Below are 23,960 nucleotides of genomic sequence, written 5' to 3' on the forward strand. Positions count from 1 at the left end.
TAGAATGAAAACTCAACACTGTAGTTGTATTACTACAATATGATATATTTACATTATCTAAATTTGCTGTCTTGAGTGAATCTTATTACTTGAAACTATATTTTTCTTACTAGAAATTCAAACTTCTGTTTGAAATGTACTGGGTAATACGAACATTTTTCCATTTACTTGGAATTTCTTTGCGGGTCGGATGAAGTCGTCGGGCGGGCCACATCCTGCCCGCGGGCTGTAGGCAGCACCGTAACTGCCGCACCCCAAACCCCCCAATTGGGGGGGGCCTGAGCTCGAAGGGGGCCCAAAATTATTTCGTGAATTAGCATAAATCATAGAGTATTTTTTGAAAATTAATGCAACTTTTTCAACATTTTTTCGCGCCGCGCGCGAATTCAAGTAGATAATTATCTTTATTATTGGGTATTGGGCCATTACCGCGCCACGACCCACCAAGACATACAATCAAGTTTTAGGCCATATAACATGCGACCCCAAGAAGTGTGCCAGAACGATCGGCAGCGAGAAAACCTTGGCCGAAAAGGTGTATGCCCGTATGCTGACCGAAGACTTCGTTATATATACAAAATACATATATAGGTTTAATTGTCCATAGGCGCCTAAATGCTGGCGCCGAATGTTCCTGTCTTTGCAATCTGAACCTCACAAGACAAATACCTTCCCGCTGGGAAAAATTTTATGCCAGTGAAGAAATACCAATTTGAAATCGTGTGCGTCTCTTAGTTTAGAAACCTGTTTGGGCGATTCTATATTTTTTGATATAGCGGACTGGAAGTCACGAAATAACATCATGTAACGAAGTCATATCAACGGGTCCGCCCGCCCGAAGATGTTTAATTATTATTTACGGGCCCTCCAATTTTCAAGACGCTTCACTCAGCTCTACCTGTAAATCTAATTACGTGAGTAAAGAGGACAATAAATTGATAGCATAATATATATATGCAATCGCCGATCTGATTGACCGATTTTATCATAAATTATCGAAAATTTTCGCGTTTCGCGCTGCCTCACAATACAGTACAGATGATTTCGTGACAAACGCGAACAACGTGATGGGGGGTCGTTTTACACCCTGTGGGAGCCCAAGACCCACGTTTGGGGGGCCTGACGAGGTACTGTTTCGTTCCTGCCAACGGATATACGCCCGAAGATGTTTAATTATTATTGAGTCGTCCTACCTTTTCAAACACACCTCACTCAGCTCTACCGGTAAATCTGATTACGTGAGCAGAGAGAAGATAAAAATTGATAACAATATATATGCAATTCCCGATCATACTGACCGATTCAATCATGAATTCTAGAAATTTTCCGCGCTTCGCGCGCATAGGCGACAAAAGCTGATGCACTAAACAAACTCCCAATGAATATAATGAATCGCTGTAAACAGCAGTGTATCGCTGGAGGGGGGTCTGGAGGGTTAGGCCTATAACCCTATGGGGGGCCCAAGACCAAAGTTTTTGGGGGGGCCTGACGAAGTGCTGTTACGGCCCTGGCTGTAGGCTATGATTTACATCCCCGATTTACTCAACAGCGCAACCTGCCTCTGGGGACCGACACTACAAGCGGGCTAATACAATATTTAATGTATACTTATAGCTATACCTAGACGGAAGGATCTCTATAAGTTGATGGATATTGCAGGAAAACTCGTAGGTCCCAAATACATTCTGTGGACCCAGTTCTACCTTTACAAATCAAGGAAAGGCTGGTAATGTGTGCTCGCTTTTAGCGAAGCGCCTATAGAAAGTATCAACAGCGCCACGAATCTCTGGAGCCCTACGCAACAAGCGGGCTAAGGTAATCGATATCATAATAATGTGACATATCCAGTGTAGACTATTTAGACGTAACCTAAATATCTCTATTTAGACGTAGCCTAAATATCTCTATCAGTTGAAGGGTAATGCGCGAAAATTGGTAGGGCCCTAATACATTCTGTGGACCCAGTTCTACCCTTAAAAGTCAAGAAAGGCTGATAAGGCGTGCTCGCTTGTACCGAAGCAAATAGAAAAGTATCAACAGCGCAGCGTTTCTCTGCGACGCGTTTGCATATAGCTATTGCCGCGACGTCAGCTGATCCCACTCTCGCCGCTCGGCCGCATCCTTGCTCTTGAGTTACTCTCTCGTTTCGCCAGACAGCATTGTTGCGTCACACTGCCAATCTACTTAACAATGAATAATTTGGGGCTGATTGTGGGGGTTCCAGAGCCATGAGTGGAATAAAATTTATATTTTCGTAATCAGTGCAGAGTCAGCTTTCGATTGATACCCGATTCATCTAATTTATTGCTCGGCAAGCCGGTCAAAAATAACCGTCAAATTGCCTGTAGCCAAATGGAAATTGTGACGTGATACAATTTCATTGAACCGTGAGATTTGCTTGTGTCGACACCATATAGGACACTGTGATTTAACTATAGAGTATGACTGGAGTGACGACTCGATTGTTCTCCCATTGTTAGCCGGCAGAATGGTCACGGTCAGATGGCTGCACCCAAAACAGGATCGCTCAGTGGTAGTTTCAATGGCGTTCAAGGCGATTCGTCGTGTATTTCTTGAAGCTGCGTCGGATTTAGTTAGACAGTTCAACATTTAGGTAGCGGTGGTGAGTCGTTACGACTAGCGAATAATACCGTGTAGCCTCTGTTATATTTTTCGCCAGAATTAGATCATACTTCGTCACGAATAATTCATACTGACCAAGGGGGACAATTCGAAGGGGAACTTTTTCATCACATGTGTTTGCTCTTTGATATTAGGAAGACTCGTACCACCCCCTATCATCCCCTTTCGGATGGACTCTGTGAGCGTATGAACAGAACGCTACAGCAAATGCTTACTAGTTTTGATGATGATTCTCGGTCTGATTGGGCTGACCATTTGTAGTAACGTGACTGACGGTCTGTCTAATATACGAGACGTGAGTTCTCAAGCAGCCATGTATTCAGTGACGACCAAGCACCGAAGCACCTGCGATGTCGTCACACCCTAGTGGCGCCATAGAGCTACCACTACATCTCCCTTCTCGGGACAAGCACAAATGCTTATAAGCAGCACAAACATATACAACGCAAGCACAGAATGAAGACAATAAACAATCCGAATTGAGGCAGTTAGCGGTACAAAGGTATGAAGCAATTGGCAGGCAAGAGGTGAATGAAGAACACAACATATTTACACACACTACTCCTATAACTACATCAGTACTCCTCGATGTATCTGCGAGGTGCGGTTCTGTTCCGATCCGACCGTCGGACTATCGCCGCCTCATGATGGTCATCACGATCGACACTAGTAGCGCTCAAACTGCTATCTCCTCCCTGATCGGGAAATTTGAAGAATTCAGCTGCCTCACTGGCGGTAATGTCGACGCCTTCTTGCGGGGCATTCTCCGTCTGGTATCTCCGCACCATTCGGCGATTTCTTCTGAAGGTGCCACGCCCAGTTCTGATAACCAAGGATCTGGGTTGAGTGTCAGTGTCAAGTTTTTCCACAACACCTTGCGATTTGCAGTCCGGAATCCAGACGCGATCTCCCACCTTGAACTCATCTCCAGGTACTACTCTGTGTCTTTTGTTGTAATCACGAGTAACTCTGCGTCGGTAATCTGCTTCAGCTTTCTTCACGGCGGTTCGGTCGACAGACTTGGGCAGAAGATCGTCTGGATGACACGGTACTCTTGTTCTTAGTTTGCGGCCCATGCTCAATTCTGCCGGCGAGTAGCCGATAGCCAATGGCGTGTTGCGGTATGTGAGTAGCGCCAGATATTCATCGTCACATTTTCGCAGAAGGTTTTTGATGGTCTGAACGGCACGCTCAGCCTCCGAGTTCCCCTGTGGATATCTAGGTGAGGACATGATATGTTCAATTTTCCAGCTTTCGCAAAATGACGCAAAGTCGCGGGAAGAGAACATAGGTGCTCCATCGGTGACCAAAGTCTCGCAGATGCCATGCCTACTGAAAATCTTCTTGAATTTCAGAATCGTCTCTGCTGCGTTCACTGTTTTGGAGACTATGCAAATCTCAATGTCCCTGGAGTAGTAGTCAACGGCTAGCAGGTACATGGAATTCTGGTATTGAAAGAAGTCGGCACCAACACGGGACCAGGGTCTCTCTGGGAAGGATGCTGACAGCATCGGTTCAACCTTTTCTCGCTGATGCTCCGTGCACTTTTCGCAATTTCTGACGGTTTCTTCAATGTCCTTAGAAATTCCAGGCCACCAGCATGACTGTGATGCATTGAGTCGGGATTTTGTCACCCCTTGGTGAGCATCATGAAGGTATCTTAAAACGTCTTGTCTCAGCGTACAGGGGATCACCAAGCGATTCCCTTTAAGCAGGAGTCCTTCATAAGTAGATAAACAGGCTCTATCGTTCCAGTATGGCCTAAGTGGGCCATGCAGCGTCTCTTTGCATTTCAGCCACCCTGAGGATACATATTGCATCACTGTGCGCAATACGTCATCTTTCTGGAGCTCTGAGCGAATTTCATCCAACCGTTTACAAGACGCAGGAAGGCTGGATGTGACGGCATTGACATAGGCTTCTGTCTCATTATGAAGGCCATCAACGTCCTCGAAAGTTGGCAACGGACAACGAGACAATGCGTCAGCGGTATATAGCAGTTTCCCCGGAACATGAGATATGGTGAAGTTGAACTTCATCAGCCGCATTCGAAATCGTTGCACTCTGAGCGGAAGCTCATCAAGAGTCTTTGTTGACAAAAGCGGAACTAATGGTTGGTGATCAGTCTCCACGCGAAGTTGATGCAAGCCGATCAGGAGTTCCTTCCATCTCTCCATAGACCACGTTATAGCAAGGGCCTCCTTCTCGATTTGAGCGTATCGTCTCTCTGTCTCAGTCAGCGATCTGCTAGCATAAGCGACAGGCCGTAGAGAGTTGTCTACCTGACGTTGCATCAGCACAGCTCCAAGTCCATAACTACTGGAGTCGGCAGAGATAACAGTTTCCTTATCCGGGCTGTACATAGCAAGAGTCACATCCGAGGACAGCTCTGCCTTAACCTGGTCGAAGGCCAGCTGTTGTTCAGCACCCCAGAGCCACGAAGTGTTTTTCTTCAGTCGATCCCTTAGAGGCTTTGTAAGCTCAGCCAGGTTGGGTGAGAATTTCATGAGTTGATTGGTCATTCCCAGAAACCTTCTCAGTTCCGGGACGTCTGAGGGAGCGGAGAACTTGACAATCGCCTCAACCTTTTTAGGATCCTTGCCGATGCCATCTTTACCAACAACATGTCCAAGGTATTCCAGTTTAGTCGCTGAAAAGACACATTTGTCTTTATTCAATGTAATTCCCTCATCTCGGAGTCTATCCAGTACAAGTCCGAGGGTGGTATTGTAATCCTGTGGTGAGCTAGCAATTATGATGTCATCCATGTGACATATCACATTGGGGATGCCAGCAAGCACCTGATTCATCTTCCGTTGGTAGACTTCGGGTGCGCTGGCGATACCGTATGGAAGCCTCTTGAATCTGAACCTCCCATCAGGGGTGATGAATGTAGTTAACTTACGACACTCCGGTTCAAGTTCTATTTGATAAAATCCACTATTTGCATCCAGTTTGGTGTAAACAGTTCCTTCGGCAATCTTCCCCAGGGTGCTCTCAACTGTCGGCATAGGGTAGAGTTCCCTATCAACAGAATCATTTAGTTTCGTTAGATCCACACACAGGCGTATTTCAGAGTTTTTCTTTGGTACCACAACGATCGGTGCGCACCAGTCTGTTGGCTCGTTGACAGGCTCAATTATGTCCGCCTTTTGCAATTTATTTAGCTCAGCAGTCAAACTACCAAGCAAAGGAATGGGAACTCTGCGAGGTACTTTCAGGCTAAACGGTTTAGCATTCGCCTTCAGTTTGATAGAGTACTGTCCTTTCATTTTTCCAACTCCTTGAAAGAGTTCAGGGTAAGCTTCCATGACCTCTTCCTTAGACCGAAGCGAGGGAGTTACTGCACAGTCTACTGCACGGATGCTAACTGTACCCGGCACATCTTGCAGGAGTCCGATTTTGAATGCCCCTGGGATACCCAAGAGTAGTTTAGGCGTATCCCGGACAACGTAGACCTTTTCCACAACGGAGTTATCCTCAAACCCGAGCGTCATAGCGACGTAGCCAAGGGTGGAAAGTTCCTTATTCCCTGCAGTCATCAAACGTTTGTCGGAGGGTCTGATGGATCCATATTGACGCTTGTATATGTGCAAGGGCATGACTGATACTTGTGCGCCAGTATCAACGCACCATGTAAGCAGGTCAAGGGCAACCTTGAGCTTGACAAACCAGCCAATATCTTCCGCTGGTTCCACCGTGCTAATGGTCAGCCCCTGGTGTGGGATTTCAGGCTCCATGTTAACTGTATCGGTATTGGGAGCACTATCCAAATCTACAGCAGCAATCACGGATCCCACAAAGACTGGTGCGATGGGACTTGAGCGTCCGTCCACATCATCTTCACCAACCGTATCGGATTCCACGGAGCGTATATTTGTCCGAGCAGAAGCACGGCAGACAGTTTCGAAATGTCCTGTTTTCTCACACACCGAGCAATTGTAATCGGCAGCAGGACAGAAAAATCTACCAAACTGGTGCTTCTTACCACAGTATTTGCATTTTATCAGCGACGTCTTGGCATCCTTTCCATCCTTCTGTCGAGCAGTAGATCCTGTTTTTAGTGGAGGCTTCTTTGTGACTGCATCAATCGTAGCAGATTTGTAGGACGCGACACCCTGTTTGACGTATTCGCGTTTATCGATGATCGATTCCACTTTGCTCAGTGTCAAGGTTTTCGGATCCTCGGCGAAGAGTTCTGACAAGGTACCGGTGTCCGTACAACAGAGAAGGAGTTTATCCATAATAACTTCCTCAAGACACCTCTGCGGATGATAGCAGCACTTGGCTGCAGCTTCGCGAACACGGAGTGACCATTGCAAAAAAGACTCGTCCTCCTCCCGTTTCAAGAATAGCCAAAACTTCCTTCGCATTCTGAAGCGATCATCACGAAGCTCAAAGCACGCATCAAATTTCTCAATGACTAGCTTGTAGTCATTTTTATCCTCAGCAGGAATGTCTTGATCATTTTCTCGTCGAGCAGGAAGCCACGTGAGATTCTTGTAAATTGACTTTCCCTCCGGACCAATAAGACTCAGGAGGTGTCCTACCTTGACGCAGTCATCCTTTTGTGATAATTCTGCAGCACAGAGATACGTTTCAAAGTCTTCCTTCCAATCAACCCACGCTTGAGGCGGGTTGGTTCCAGCCAGTGATAATGGCTTCGGGTGCAGTCCTTGCAAGGCAGTATATCCACTAGCCATAATTCTGAGTAGCTAAGTAATTGCTATCAGCTGCTTTTACACTGCTGCCACCATGTAGTAACGTGACTGACGGTCTGTCTAATATACGAGACGTGAGTTCTCAAGCAGCCATGTATTCAGTGACGACCAAGCACCGAAGCACCTGCGATGTCGTCACACCCTAGTGGCGCCATAGAGCTACCACTACACCATTTGCCGTATATTTTGATGGCTTATCGCTCAACAGTTCATCATTCGACTGGTTATACCCCAAATCGCCTGTTTCTGGGTCGTGAAATATCACTTCCTACTGATATCATGTATGGTCGGCCCCCCAGTAATGACAGTGCGAAATGCTATGTAGATTATGTCAATTGGTTTCGTGATGCTTGTTCAGATGCTTTTACTTTTGCTCGGGAACGTCTATCTAAGTCTGCAGTGAGGCAGAAACGTGATTTTGATAGTGCGGTGAGACCGCTGGCTTTTGCCGTGGGTGACTATATTGTTGGTATTTTTATCCTCCTAGAAAGAGAAAATTGTCCTCTGGATGGTCAGGACCCTATGTAATTGTTGAGCAAATTTCAGAGTGTGTTTACCGCATACAGAAAGTTGGAACTCAAAATTTTCGCAAGTCTCATGTTGATTACCTGATGCCTTATGATCGTGACGATGGGGAAAGTAGTGATGTTGGTGTTTTTGAACCAGTAATAGCTGATGTTTCTGATCATGGTGATGAGATTTTTGATATTGTGAATGACCAGGACGCGCCTGAAACTGCATACACTACAAGGTCGAAACGTTTTGTTGGGCGTCCTAGGTATTTGTTGGATTATGAGTCATGATTACTGTTTATTTTGATAATTTTTGTTAGTTTTTGGTTTGACGTGAGAGTCAATTTTTCATTAGGTAATTCCCTCTACTTTGGGGGGAGCAGTGTGACAGCCCACCCATTATGGGTGTATGTGATGTTTGTTAGTTACTATTGTAATGGTACTGTTATTTCTAGGGCCGCCAAGTGTATAGCTCCGACTCCGTTAAATGGACACTTGGTGGACCATTGACAATGTATGTTTCTTCTTAATCTGGACTTGCTGCCGTGAGGACGCGGAAATAAAGCTGTCTGAAAACTATTGTGAATCTCTTTACATCAGGGGTCTCCAACACGCGGCCCGCGAGGTCCTATTTTGCGGCCCGCGACCTGATTTGAAAAAAATTCAGAAAAACGCTTAGTAAATCATGTTGAAACGCTAGAATTGATTTCAGTTGAAACATAATGTTGTTGTTTTTCAAAGTGAGCCATTCTATGTGCCCACTATCACTATTACTCACTAGTTGATACGGCTTCGGCATCATTCCATGGATGAAGAATTTGCTGGTACGAATGGACATATTGCCTTGACGTGCAATGGCCCACCACTGCCAAGACCGAGACGCCTGCAAAACGACTTCGGGCGCTCCAAAAGACAATGCTTTACGAGGAGATATAGTTGTCTAGCAAGTAGGCCTACCGTGTATAGCTAACCCCAATATTGATTCTTCAATCCATGGGTGGCCAATCTGCAGCAGTAGAAGGAAAATTATGCGGCTGTCGACACTTGTAATAGCAACCCTAAGTTTTCGCAGATACCCCCTGCATCAGCTGTATCTGGGAATCTGATCACATTGGCCGAGAAAGGATAAATATTTTATAGAAATATGTGAAACTATACTAATATTTATTGACGAAATTCACTCATGAACATGGAAAATTTTTCGCGCTTCGCGCGACCACAGATTGGTTCTCTGTGGCTATTTACAACGTAACTACTAACGATTTGGTGCGCATAGTAAGCCGATATGTGCATATAGATTAGTTCGGAGTGTACCGGCAATGGACATGGACATGATAACGTGGGTATTTGGCCCCAGCTAGTTTATCACGACTAACCACCGGTATGCGGCCGCAGGCTACATGAGTACGCGAAATGCGGCCGTGAATTACAAAAATGTTGGCCACCCCTGTTTTAGCGGCTCAAGAGTGTTGTCATTGTCAGGTATCGTGTACAGCTCATAGTCCAAAATATAATGACATTGATGATCATGATACCTTTTGTTGTATTTGTGTTTGTTCAATAAAATATTAGTTCTTTTGTGGTGACTATAACCGTCGCCTATGTTAGAAAGCACAGCGTTGTAATAACGTAGAGTTATCAGACGTGGTTGTTGAACTGCGTTGCCTACTTTTATATCGATATTGATGTCATGCGGCCCGCGGCCTCCAGGAATTTGGAAAAGTGGCCCGCGACCTATTTTGAGTTGGCGACCCCTGCTTTACATCGACTATATTAGGAGGTCTTCCACACAGCAACGACCGATTTTGCAGCTTCGTTCCGCTTCGCCGAGGCTGGAGTGGAGAATTGTTTTGCGTAAGCGACTAGGATTTCTGGCAATCCAAAAGCTATCTTGCCGAGCGCAGAAATTATTGAATCTGATCTTGATCGAAAGCTACTGTTGCACCGATTCCGAAAATATAAATTAAAATAATGATCAAGCACTGATACACCTAGGCCCTTTTCATACCGGGGTTCCGGGAATAACATTTCTCGAAAATGTTTACCGGAACCCCTCTATGTGAACATAACACTGGTGATTCGGGGCGGTATGAACGCGCTTATTTTCGGAGATTTTTACGGGACCGACTGAGTATGAACACGAATGGCGCAGCTGGGTTCCCGGAACGCTGTCAATCAAACTTTTAGTTACCGTAACCAGAGATGCCACTCCTGGGTTTTTCCACCCAGATCTGGGTTTTTTTAGCATCACCTGGGTTTCTGGGTTTTTATCCTTAAAATCTGGGTTTTTTTCAACATCCAGTTTGCCAGGTCAGTTTTACGCTCGAAAATTAAATATTAGATTAGTATGGCCGCAATATCGTAAAATGCACGCACTTCAGTTCGCCATTGTCGATGGAATTTTGCTGTTATTGTAACGACGGAGCGTTGAGAATCTATTTCACTACTAAAATGAGAGTCTTCGGCTTGATGCGATGGAGCTTCATTGAATGGTAACTTCCAGATCGCAGAAAGTCATCTTCATATAGGACGATAGTCAGTAGCGAACTCGGCACTTGGTGAACTTGGTGAACAATTCGGCATGTAGCGATAAATATCATGTAAATGTATGGTATGCACATTGCACAAGCACATGAACAGACCAGGTGATGATCCGACTAATATAATCCTATTGTTATCTGAGTATATTTATAGTTCCAACAGGGACACTCAGAGAGAGAGAGTTAGTTGGACACCCCTAGCAAGTTAATCAGAGGCATTGGTTATCAGCACATTCTAACCCTAAGTCCCTTACCCTAACCCTGAATTTCATGATTTGGCAGTTATTTATTTCCACTATACATTGGTCTGTGATTATTCCAAATAAAAGTGATTGTCGTAGGATTAATCAATCGAAAGCTACTTTCAATCTGTTCAGATCGCTGAAAATACATGAAATCATCCTTAGAAATAGGGAATGGATGGCATTGCATTGAACTTTCGCAGTGCGATGATATAATTAGTACCGGTACACTATTAACTATTAACGCTGCGCCCCAATTGTATCATTGCGATGTGTCGAGAAGAAAACAACATGTTTTTTGTGCGATTCGCAGTGTTAACCAAGCAAAATGTGTAGTATGAACGGTTGTAAATTCAATATTAAAGGCTTCAATGACTGTATGAGTGTTCGACGGCTATCAGGCTCCACTTTCACAGCTATCTCGTAACTTTTGCGTGAAATATAGGATCTGGGTTTTTCTGGGTTTATTTCGCCTCCACATCTGGGTTTTTCCGAAATATCCCAGTGGCATCTCTGACCGTAACGCGCTGTTCATTCAGGCTGCTTGTATTTCGAGGACAGATACCTGCGGCATTTTGATCTTCTTGGTAATGGTGTTGGGAATGCATTATTCTTGGATTTATATTCTGTATGCTCACAATACGTAGTCACTGACTACTGGTCAGCTTCTTTCTTCTGTGGTTTTGTAAACAGAGCACGGCTAAAAAGATAGAACACCATCTCCAAATGATGCAGCATTGGGTGAGTTGCCTGAAAACGTTAGCACTTCAACACTAATTTGGCAGGTGATATTAACCCTTACCAAATTTGTTACATCAAAGGCAAGTTTCTAACCATGGATATGCTGTGTGTAGGTTAGTCACCGTCATATACGCCTACTGAAAAGGAGATTTAGTAACATCTGCTTTGATAGTGGCAGCACAGCAGAGAATGATGTCCTTATCTCTGACTCACTAACCAAAAATTTAAATTGTACCAACGGGCTGGTAAGCCATCGTACATCATCCGAGCCATAATTTAGTTTTCACCTATGCCTTCATTTTCTTGTTACAACCAAGTCATTCCTTTGTTATGCAAGGTTAGGCAAGTGTAACTTAATTTGATCTTTTCACAGGTCTAGATGGAGGATACTGATGAAAAAGGTGAAAAGGCGGAACTGTGCAAGTGTGCATTAAGTTATAGTTTCTCTCATGAATAAAATGAAACAGCACAAACACATCTGGTTAAGCAAGAGCATTGTTTATTGAGAAAGTCATACAGGGCATTTCCGACATCTGGGCCAGCGATACTTGGATCACCACCAGGTCTTGTCTTCATTGCGTATACCATCCTCTGTATCATTCTGGCCTTAGCGGATTGCAGTTTATGAGAAAAGCTGAACACCGCGCCTTCAGTCGACCAAAATCTTTCAACCTTCATGTGTGCTTTGCCAAGTTTCTGAAAAAGCAATTGTGAATTTTAAGGGCAGCAGAAAGGAAATTTATATTACATATTTGAAATTAGCTTTAGCTTATGCTCTGTTTGTGTTTCAGGGAAAAGGCTCCATGAGCCGGGGCCGAAAGGGATAGGCTGCGTCATCAGTTATGTAGGCTAGTACGGAACCCTCTGGCTCCCAATCATGAAGTCATCCTGAAAAAACTTGAATGCAGCAAATGCATGTTTGGTACAAATGTTGCTGTGGTAATTTTTGATCCACCCACAACACTCAGACTTGTACAAAGTACTGGAATTTCAAAATGCGCAACTTCAACTAGAACTACTCAATTTTTTAAACTAGCAACTAGAACAGCGGTGGCCAACGTTTTCAGCCAAATCACCACATTCGATTGACGAACTATTCTGCCGGCCACTAGCCGCACGAAGCACGAAAATTTTTTGAAGTTGATAAATTAATAATATTGTCACTTGACTATATTGCAAGCCTGCTGTATATCGCTGGGCTCAGTTTGCAAGGACTGGACTATTCGGCACCTGGACATATCGATATCGAAAGCTTCGTCCAACATGCGGCAATCATTTTGTGCCTAGGTTTCATAGTCGACGGTCTTTCTGCGAGCGCAAACGGGAGGTCGCGAATATATATATAGTTAGACTCAATCTGATAGATTAGGCGTTCTTTCATTTTCACAAAGGGGTAACAATATTAAAAGCAAGAAATCGAAAGACAAGATGTTGCGCTAAGCCGAGCGTGTAGAAAATTTTTACTTTTGAAATCTATCGCAAAGTATTCTGCTTTATTGTAGTGTATGAAGATCTACCAAAATGTGACTGGCTCATAGACCTACCAATGCGTAGGAACTGATATTTCAGTCATCACATCTCAAGTGTTGCGGATAGACTAATCAAATTTTTGATTGGCCTTGCAAGTTCACAATCTGTGCAATCCATTTTTGATAATACTACTAATTTCGGAAATTAACTCGCAGGCCACGGGTTGGCCGGCCCTGAACTAGAACTATCAACCTTTCAAAATCTGCTATTAGAACTAGAACTACTCACTTTCAAATATCCGCAACTAGAACCAGAAACTATTCACTTTTTCAAATCCACAACTAGAACTACATAGTTTTAGTAACTTTCAAAAGTAACTAAATAAGTGGGTTGATGTGCATGTCTGACTACACTACAAAAAATATACAAATTTGGTCTCATTTTCAGCAATTTCAGTCAAGTGAGCAGGGTTGTAACCAAGTCACAAGTCGATCCCACTTCAATAGTTTTGACTAGATTCAAGTCGAGTCATTTTCAATTTATCACCGAGTCCAACTCATCGAGCAGAGCGTCGAGTTCGAGTCATGGTTCTATGACTCGAGTCCAAGACATTGCGTTGATTGCTCAGTTTCCAGTTTAAGTCTATTTTCCATCAATTTGGGTCTTACTTTTGACACAGAAAGTAGCCTACTTGGCAAGAACAATTGGTCTTGCAGACTTCTTTTTCTGACATAATGATTCAAGACCAAATCTGTCTGACCTTTTTGCAGTGGTATGCTACGCAAAAACTGGCTGACATTCCGCCATGACAAATTTTGAAATATTACTATGCACTAGGGCTGGGCAAAATTGAGTACCTGAGTGATTCGATTCTGAATCACTTATTACGCTTCGAGTCGAGTATCACCATGATGACATCACAACACAATGTACCATGCCAAAATTCAAATGTGTAGGCTACCTTTTATGCCACCATAAAGAACATAACGCCTATTGTCCGTCACATTAAAGATACTTTAATGTTTTTTCGACCATACCGTTTTCATTGCACTACTTGACAGTGTTATATGGGATGGTCATGACTTCGGAAATGTGTTATTTCCAGCAACGTTCGTAACTTTGTACTATATCTCGTATGTTGCGACACGGCCAATCAAGGTTTCAAGGCTTACTCGGTGGAAAAGTTTGTCAAAACTACGGTATAATTCTCGTTAGTAAATCAACTTTCAGTATAATTTCAGTAGCCTACTTGAAAAGTAGTATTTTACTACTCGCCTCGAATCAATAAAGTTAATACTCGATTCAGATTCGAGTACTCGAATCATTGTGGCTAGCCCTACTAGGCACCAGCAATTTTTATTAAAATCAACTTGTGACAGTTGCCTTCTTAAAATACATCTGATGTTTACCTGGATCTATAAACGATTGGCTTCATTGGCTAGCCTCGAAAGAGCGACAGCTACTCAGCAAGCAAGAGAAATTGAGTTCGTGTAATTTGCTTGCTGCTTTTCGTTATGGTCTCGAAGCTCGTCGCAGAGTATACCAAATGTTTCTCTCACGAATTTCTCGATTTCCGTGGTATCTCTGTACAGTGTACATAAGATTAGATTTACCCAAACCATTATTATACAGCAATCACAAAGATAAACTGACTTTGTCGTACCTCGTACGCAGATGTGATCGCCTTGGTGGTTCTTTTCATTCCAGGACTCTATCCTCTTTGCTGGCTTTCAGTTTCTGCTCTCAGCTTCGGTTGATAATATACAAGCCAGGAACATGCTCGGGCTCTATTACTGATACAGATATTGAGTATAGAGCCCCATACACTTCGCGAAGGCATATCCGCAACATCCCATAGCTAAAAGTTGGAGCCAACTTCTCCGCATCTCACGTATATGCCTCTCCCACATTGTTTTCCACAAGCATATTACAACTGGAACACCCCACAGACATGGTTTCGTAACTATCAACACTTACGGAGAATCGCGTTCATACTGGCCATTATTTCCCGCGAATTTACCGAAAAAACGACCTGTATGAACATAAGTTCGCGGTAACTCTAAATAGGTATGAACGCGCCCTTCTCCCGGAACTGTTTCGGTAATTTTTTCTCTATGTGAACATCGCCTGTTTCGGAACTTGTTCCCGAAAGAGTTTCGTAAATCCGGTATGAAAAGGGCCCTAGAATCCGTCCTCCAAATCTGAAATATCTGCATTGTTCAAACAACCGGGTAACCGCAACACAATGACCAAAACAATGACCCGGCCATGAAAACGAGTTTTTCGTGGCCGGCCATGAAATTCAGTGTGGCCGGCCATGGAATAGCATTTTTCATGATGGCCGGCCACGGGATATTTGCGGCCGGCAACAAAAATATCCGTGGCCAGTGAGTGGCAACGGGAATGCTGAATGTCCGTCTCATCATTGGTGTCAAATTTATGCATATTTGTATTCGCCAGTCATATTTAAATACTCGACTCGATCCAGTATCGAATCCCTCAGGTATGCACTACCCGATTTTGCCCAACCCTATTCAAGACTTCATCACAACAGTTTATGGGTTCACGAAACCAAAAAAGGTTGTGATAGTGAAACGATAGCGCAATTGAGTAATCGTCAAGGAAACGTCAACAACATCGTCGTGGCGATAGATATCTTATTAGCGGGGAGGAGTATAGCGGAGTGCAGGGATCGCCAATTCAAAATGGGTCAAAGGACACTTTTCAAATTTCATAGAGGCCGCTGGTCGCAAGAATGCAATACCGAGACAAAATATGCCCAGTTTAGCAACCACGTTTTTAAAACGTTACGTCAGTACAACGCTGTACTATCTAACATGGGAGTCTTGTCATATCGTTACCACGAAATAAGAAATAGTTTATTAAAGTAGTAAAAATACAACATGAAATATAATGATCGTCATTTTCATTTCATTTTAAACTATGGTCTGCACGTGATACCAGGCATTGCTTCTCAGCGAATAAGAAATCAGTATTGGGGCCGGCGAGACACGTTACTAGCTGAAAGACAATCTCCTCCTATAGCTTGGTGATCTGGGGAAGCCCAGACAAGCTGTTTTCTGAGCGTCTTGGTCTTGGCAGTGTCTGGGCCATTGAGCGTCAAGGAAATATGTCCTGTCCAGTCATATTAACCGATTATCCCTCGATGACATGCTATTGCCATCGGCGAAGCAATTTCAGCTACTGAGGAATAATGATGTTGGGCATAGCAGAGCTTATTTTGAAAAAACAGCAACGACATTTTGAAACGGAACTAAATTTCAGCATTACTAAATGCTTTTGTTAGCGTTCGTCCGAAATCTCAATTCATATCGCGGGCCTCAAAATATGACATCGCGGGCCGGTGGTTGGTGACCCCTGTACTAGATCCATGAAAATTTTAAAACAATATATTCATTCGATTAATCAGCTGACAATATATTCATTCGATTAATCAGCTTCAGCATTATATCATCATTTTTATTATTACACATGGAATTACAGTGACGCTTATCGCCGTTTAGGCCTTGTGCGTCACAACACAGATATCGTACAGTTCAGATGCATTGACTTTGTACAGCTAAGAATCTTCATCTGTATCTTTCAGCTTGATCATAGGACGACTTTCAATCGCTCTTTCATTCACTATTCAGGCATATCCTCTTGCATTCGTTCGTCTTCGAGTCTCGGCTGCCGACTTTTTAAGAGCGTGGCTTATACTCTGTTTCTGGGCTTTTCAATACACTGTTAGTACAGCGGGATCGGCGATGACTCGCTTCCCCCATTTTATCATCATGAAATATACTTAACGCATCCATTTACAAACAGGAAATGATGGCAGTTGTGACATCAGACTCGCGCGGATACTCTGTGGGACACGATGAGCACTGAGCAGTTTTGCTTTAACGACATCTTTTGCTATGTATTCACATTGTGCTGTCGTTGTGGACGCACAACTATTGGACGTGGGGCAACTGCGGATGATTTAGGTTTACTTTTACGGTATTTGATCTTGAGGTACAATACAAGAATGATAATACCAATCGCATTAAGAATGATAGTGACCGCCAATACATCTTGGAGAAGATAGAAGGGCTGGTTTCTTCCTAATCTATCAGAAATAGCCCACATGCTCATATGCTCAATCGCGAAGAGAAGAGTGAAAAGGATATGAACCACTGCTTCTTCCGCAGAAGCGAACCATACGAAAATGAAACACAATGGTACTAAACGCCACACGCGCTTCTTTTTATAAATAGTTCTCATTCCAAACTTGATACCAACAATATATAGCAGTGCAGAAAGTACCATATGAACAAAAATGAAACCAAGAGTTGCCCAGCCGATCTGAACTGTCATATATACAAACGCCAACATCCTGGCAAGCAGCATCGTACTTTTCAATGCAACTGTCATAGTCTTCTGAGTATAAGTAGCCGTTTCATTGCAGCCAGCTTCTTTCATAATTTTGTCGACATGTCGAAATGTTGAAATAACAGTCAAAACAGAGACTACAGACGAGATGTAGGCTACTGATACACTCTTTCCAATTCATCTTGTTCCAGGCTTACTGATAACGTATAGAAATTGATCCACATTTGGGGAATGGATTCAACAAGGGCTTCAACCATTCTACAGATGTAAACCGTATTTTTATCGAACTGAGAGTATAGGGGGGGTAGCAATGTCAAAGTTCCCAAGAGGATTGATATTGTCGCGAAAATTCCGACTTCGTAACCCGCCGATAGATCGTCTTTGTTTTTCCAATGAATATCGACACTGTAAATATCTGTTGCGATGTCGACGCAGGTCAGGAATATATATAGTTTGATTTTAGACTCTTCACTTAGACCCATATTTCCGGAATTACAGCAATCGATCGTAGATCTCCAACCAAACTCACCTGACTGCACTTACGTATCGATTTATAATAACTGCCGGTATCTAGGGCCCTTCATATCACATTTCTATAGAGCTTTTGTGTTCCGCTTCTCGTTGGTTGGTAGGTGGGGTGGCTGGAAGAGCGCTGAGCAAAAGGGATACCGCAACCTTCACAAACGATAATGTAAAATTATAGAAGGGCAAACCTGTGTCATATTAACCCATACCAGTTGGATCAGTGATTCCCAACGTGGGCGCTAGCACCCCCTCCCCCATCGGGCATTTGCAATCCTCGAAGGTGGGGCTAGCCGTAAAGCAATTGCTCCATCGGCGCCCCAAAGTCACATTTATGAATATACGCCGAAGTCGTTCGCGGTCGTAGAAGGGACATTCAATCGAAAACCGCGCGTCACCAACGCTCTCCGCAGATGTTCATTGTTATACAACATTGTGTTGTCTTACGAATCAAACAATTAATCAATCAATCAATCAATCAAACTACGAATAGACTAATTATTCAGTGGCACGTATTGAGCACACATTCAATCGCATGAATACTGCATAACGAGGACAGTAAAGTTTTAAGCACATTTCGTATGCAATCGAAGTACGATGATTCGGAAAGACACTGACTTTTTCGATTGTTTTCACCAAAGGTGTCAGTCCTAGAATTTGTACAAAAACATCACTCAGGAATAGAGTAGCCTACATATCGGACTGGCAATAAATTAGATCATCGCATAACGAACGGTCTACGTAGTGACTGTCCGTGCTACGAGTCAACAACTTATTGTCGGGAATAGGAGGTTGGGGGCGTTCGATACTTGGTTAGTGGCCCAGGAGCGTTATGTAAAAGATGTTTTGGAAACACAGAGTTAGGTCGAGAGCTTCCGCAGCTACCTGCATATCATGTCTGTGTTTTATGATTGGTTGCGATGCAAGAGCATTGAGCATGACCAGCGCCAATTACATCAATGGTTCATAACCTCTTTGACCTCGCGGCACTAGAATTTTTCGCGCCACACAATCACTTCGATTATTCTGAGTGCATGATTTGGGACGCTTATAACTAAAAAAAGGCCATCAGCCCCAGATCCTGATGGAGGGGACTGAAAAAGGGTCAGGCAAGTTCTCACAACTCTTGCAACTTTTTTTACAGCTTCCATCAGCTTCCTAGATACCCAGAATCCATGTACTATGATGTTTTAAACTGTTTGGCGGGATTGTATAGTGCAACTTTTCTCTATTTTTCATGCCAATTTTTACTGCAACTCTTACCAAATATGGCGAAAAATGTAAAAGAGTGATTTAAAAGCGTGCTATAAACTATTTCTAGTATGGTTCTCTTCTCTTTGATTTGCATAACAAAGAGCTATATTACGGGTTAGCTGCATCTCACTGTTATCTATGACACAACGGTTTGTAAGCAAGAAGTTGCATCTATCCCTGCCAAGCACGACCGTACCCGAACAATATGTAAATCGACCGCTTGATTAATTCTGTCGATTAGATTTGAAATAGTTCCCATTTCACGAACGCCCAACAGGCGAGACCGCCAAAAATTACATTTTCACTAGGTCACCCTCATCAGGCCATTGATTCTCAAGAATGAGTTTTTCTGTAATGTCTTGGATCAAGTTTGCAGACCTAGGGAGATTGGGGCGTGTTATTCGACTTGTTTTAGGGGGAGATGGTTATCGCTATACAGTTTGGCTTTATAGGGAAAAATTATTTCCGCAATGCGTAATTTTCTTGCTATGAGCCGGAGGAAATGTAATTTTACTGCGTTTTACTGCAACTTTTGTTAAAATTAAATTCAACTCTCTCGCGATTTTGGCGCAACAAAAACTTGCCCAAATAATGTCAATCTCGTTGCAGCTATCCCGCTGGGATATTAAGTATTTACCTTAGATCAGAGGTTCTCAAACTTTTCAAGACACCCCCCACCTTATGATGGTGAAAGATTTCGCGTCCCCTTATCGTCATATCGCAAAACGCAACCGGGCGGCTAGCAAACCTAACGGGTAGTTTGAAGGCGTGGAAGGTTACGAATGTGGATGAGAGATCTTTCAATATGTAATTCAGATTAAATACATAGCAATAACTATGAATTGGATGTAAATCGCACGAAGCGCGAAAAATTTTTTTTTCGAACTGCCGCGCCCACCAGTTGGAAAACCACTGTCTTAGAATTATCATGATAATTCTTATGATAATTCTAAGACCAAGAAAAAGTTAATCAAGTCCCTGCATGTATTCGATTTTTAGTACGCATTTTATCAATATTGTTAAAATGTTTCTTTAGTTAGACTCTCGCGGGCCGCACAGAACGGTGTTGCGGGCCACTTGCTACCGCGGGTCGTAGTATGCCCACCCCTGCGATAAACACACCTGTACAATCTTTCTGTGGGGAACCAAGTACAGGTATTACGCGATTCATGAACTAGCCGTATCGGCGAACACATAATTTATCTATTTATTTCTATTGACATTCTACACTGCTTTTTTTCTAGAAATATTTTTAACGCGACAAAATTACTGAGAGGAGTCCACGACAGACTTGGTTGCATAGTGCGGTGGTTGGCAACCACTGGTCCGCGGACCGGTGCCGGTCCGTGGCGATTTCGTTTCTGGTCTGCGAAAATTTGATATATCTTTAATCGAAACCAATGTGTTATACTATAGCAGTCACGTGAGGGGTAATGTTTCTTATGTCGTAATATATATATATATATATATCGTTGGGTTATATATCTTCTTTCCAGAATCGAAGACCTCTCCATTAGCCTGATTTTGGTAGCTAAGACAGTGATTTCTGAACTGTGTGCCGCCCACTGAGCGATATAAACACAGATTCTCAGGTGTGCCGCGAATGTTTTTGAATATACTTCATAAATATTTATATGAATATACTTCATAAATATTTATATCAATAAGGCACGCAAGTAAACATATGAGACTTATCGGAAAAATAAGCACCATTAAAATGGAGCCAATCATGACATTGCCGATGAGAAGGTGAATTGTCACGTCATGTAGCCTACTTTGTGCTGTGCTGCTGTGTGTCGAAGATTCGTATCAAGTTCTTAGCGAAGCATCTCCTAGCAACATAAAGAAATACTCCGCAAAACCCGATTCCACTGCCTGGAATTCAACTTGCATTGCAATATTTCTACGCGGGAATTGTTGTTCACCAATTCAGATTGGTGGTTAGTCCATTTGAAAGCAATGAGACAAGCAATTATTTTTGCAAAGTAACATTGATCATATGATCATTGATATACGAAACATCCCATTTTTTAAAACGCTGTTTTCACAAAAATGAATTAGTTCTAGTAGTCTCTGTTGTAATGTGAATGATTGATGATTAATTGATTGTGCTAGACAGCAACCTTTAGTGTTGCCCCTTTTCGTTACTGTGCAGTGTGCACGTGCTAGTATGTAGTCTGGCTTTATTCCTTGTATTCTGCTGCTGTGTGAGGAACTCGCGTTCCTGCCTTGACAATAAACCGGCTCACACTTGGTAGTTGTGGCGTGTCTGCTGTTAGAATTCAACAGGTTATGGGCCCAGCACGCTTCCGCTGCGGCAAGTAACGAGTTTGGGGATTCCGAAGAAGAGATATTGAGAATATTGGATCGTACGGAGAGCTTACAGTTTCTACAATTTGCGTTGGAGCCTAATGACTACTATGGCGTCCGGTGAAGTACAGAAATTCACGGCGGACAAACTGCATAGTGATAACTGGCTGACGTGGAAATACCAGATAACTTGTTTGCTGAAGGCGAAGGAATTATTCCAATATGTTGATGGATCGGAAGTGTTGCCAGGAGGCGCTAATCAGCAGCAGACAAGGGAACATCAGAAGAAGTTAGATAAGGCGTTAGCCATCATTACTTTGGCTGTCTCTACGTCGCAACTGTATTTAATAACATCCTGCAATACGCCGGAGGATGCCTGGAAGGCCTTGAAGGAACACTTTGAGGGTGACTCCGCCGGTAATAGACTTTTGCTAATGAAGTCGTATTTTCGATGTGAAATGAGTCAGTCTGACTCAGTCGAGAGTCATTTGAAATATATGAAGAAATTGACTGATCAAATGGCTGCTCTTGGCTCGCCAGTTGAAGAAACACTGCAAGTTGTGACGTTGCTGGAAAGTTTACCTAAGCCTTACGCAACCTTGGTCACTGCCCTGGAAACTCATAGCGAACCAGGTCTCGAGTTGAAATTTGTTCAAAGAGCAATTTTGAATGAAGAATATAAGCTGTATGGCAAGCAAAAAAGGCGTAAACAAAATCGCTATGAACTGGAAGAATCAGCCATGGTGTCGATAAAGAAATTACGATGCTATAACTGCGACAAATTTGGTCACCTGTATCACGAATGTCCAGAGTCTGATGACAGTGATGAAGAATACACATTTTCTGTTGGTGGTCAAGAAGTTTGTGATGATGCTGATCCAAGCTGGAATGTAGACAGTGGTGCATCAAAGCACATGTCGAAGGTGAAAGAATCAATCTCGGACTACAAAGAATTTGAGGTTCCTCGACCCATTCACTTAGCCGATGGTAGCACCGTTTCAGCCTTTGGAATTGGAACAGTAAACCTTGAAATGTTTCTTGAAAATGAAGAAAATGTAACTGTGACACTGAAAAAGGTTTTATATGTTCCGAAGCTGGCAAGCAACCTTTTTTCTGTGCGAGCAGCAAGTAAATTTGGTGGTAAAGTTGCATTTATTGGAAATGAATGCAGAATCTACAAAAAGCGTGGAAAGCTTTGTGGAACTGGCTCAGTGGCAGGAAGACTGTACAGATTGTGTTGCCGTCCTGTTATATCTGACGTTGCAAATATTGTCAATGGACATGTTAAACCAGTGGGAGAATTGAAATCTGCAAACCACCCTACTGGAAATGGATATCACCAGTATGATGATGTGCCTGATGAATCAACTGATGTGAGGACTGGTACTGAATACACTGCATTTGAAGCTGCTTACAGGGAATACGCTTCTCTGTTGAAGAATGAAACCGGGAGTGTTGTGGAGCAACCACAAGGAACTGCACCAGTTGTCAGATTTCCGTCGAGTCGAGCTATGCTATCTGTAGCACCTGAAAACGATATGTTACATCAGATGGATGTTGATACTGCATTCATGAATTGTCTGCTTGAAGAAGACATCTATATTAATCGAACACCTGGTTATATTGCATTTGGTTCTGAACATTTGGTGTGTAATCAGTCTTTGTATGTGTTGAAACAGCCGCAAAGCTGTTGGAACATTGTGCTTAATCAGTACTTTGAGTCGATCGGGTTCAAACACTGTTATTCTGACTCATGCGTTACATTCACTGATAAGAATCTGTTCATTGCTGATGATGTCATTTTGGCTTCGCCGTCTTATGATCGACTAACTGAAGTGAAGTATAACTTCGGCCCTGAATTTTGCATGGCGGGTATCGGTGAATCGCATTACTGCCTTGATGTTTGCATTAAGCAAGAGCACACTGAGAAGTGTATCTATTTGCATCAAAAACGATACATTTGCAATTTGATTGATAGATATGGTTAGTCTGATACCAAAATGTGTTTCCACTATCTGTGACACTTTCTGGAACTAGAAAGGGATAACGGCTCTCGAAATGCTTTAGTATTGAAATATCAATCAAGTGGGAGTGTTGTAATGTGAATGATTGATGATTAATTGATTGTGCTAGACAGCAACCTTTAGTGTTGCCCCTTTTCGTTACTGTGCACGTGCTAGTATGTAGTCTGGCTTTATTCCTTGTATTCTGCTGCTGTGTGAGGAACTCGCGTTCCTGCCTTGACAATAAACCGGCTCACACTTGGTAGTTGTGGCGTGTCTGCTGTTAGAATTCAACAGTCTCATGCCAAATCCTGAAATATATCAGCTGAGCACTGAGCACTCACTCTCGCCGCGCAGCCATCATTCGCTCCTGACCTACGATTTCGTTTCGCCAGACAGCATTGCTGCATCAATGACACTCTCCATGACAATGAAAAATTCAAGGTTGATTGCGGGGGTTCCAGGGCCACGTGCGAAATAAAATTTCTATTTCCGTAATCAGTACAGCGGCAGCTTTTGATTGATACCCGTTTTATCAAAGTTGATGTTCGACGAGCCGGTCAAAAATGACCGTCAAATTGCCTTCAGCCAAATGAAAAGTGTGACGTGAACCAATTTCACTGAGCCG

The 23,960-nt window shown here is 43.1% G+C and overlaps 3 long non-coding RNA genes across 4 annotated transcripts in view; 1 reads left to right on the forward strand and 2 right to left on the reverse strand.

Moving 5' to 3' along the window:
• The window catches only part of LOC145455467 (uncharacterized), a 286,288-nt gene that overhangs the window by 145,111 nt on the left and 117,217 nt on the right, over positions 1-23,960 (reverse strand). The window lies entirely within an intron of this gene.
• On the forward strand, positions 10,077-11,876 carry LOC145455177 (uncharacterized). The gene is made up of 2 exons (XR_013920283.1): positions 10,077-11,399; positions 11,773-11,876. It is a non-coding gene; the product is annotated as an uncharacterized LOC145455177 (long non-coding RNA).
• LOC145455178 (uncharacterized) lies at positions 11,749-15,137 on the reverse strand. 2 transcript variants are annotated; one of them, XR_013920285.1, is made up of 3 exons: positions 14,533-15,070; positions 14,279-14,453; positions 11,749-12,095 (listed from the first exon to the last, which is right to left on the reverse strand). It is a non-coding gene; the product is annotated as an uncharacterized LOC145455178 (long non-coding RNA). The 2 variants fall into 2 exon arrangements; XR_013920284.1 differs by having other exon boundaries at positions 14,279-15,137.

Source organism: Botryllus schlosseri, chromosome 14, assembly GCF_051294905.1.
Source record: "Botryllus schlosseri isolate E-star chromosome 14, Bs_hap1, whole genome shotgun sequence".
Lineage (NCBI taxonomy): Eukaryota > Metazoa > Chordata > Ascidiacea > Stolidobranchia > Styelidae > Botryllus > Botryllus schlosseri.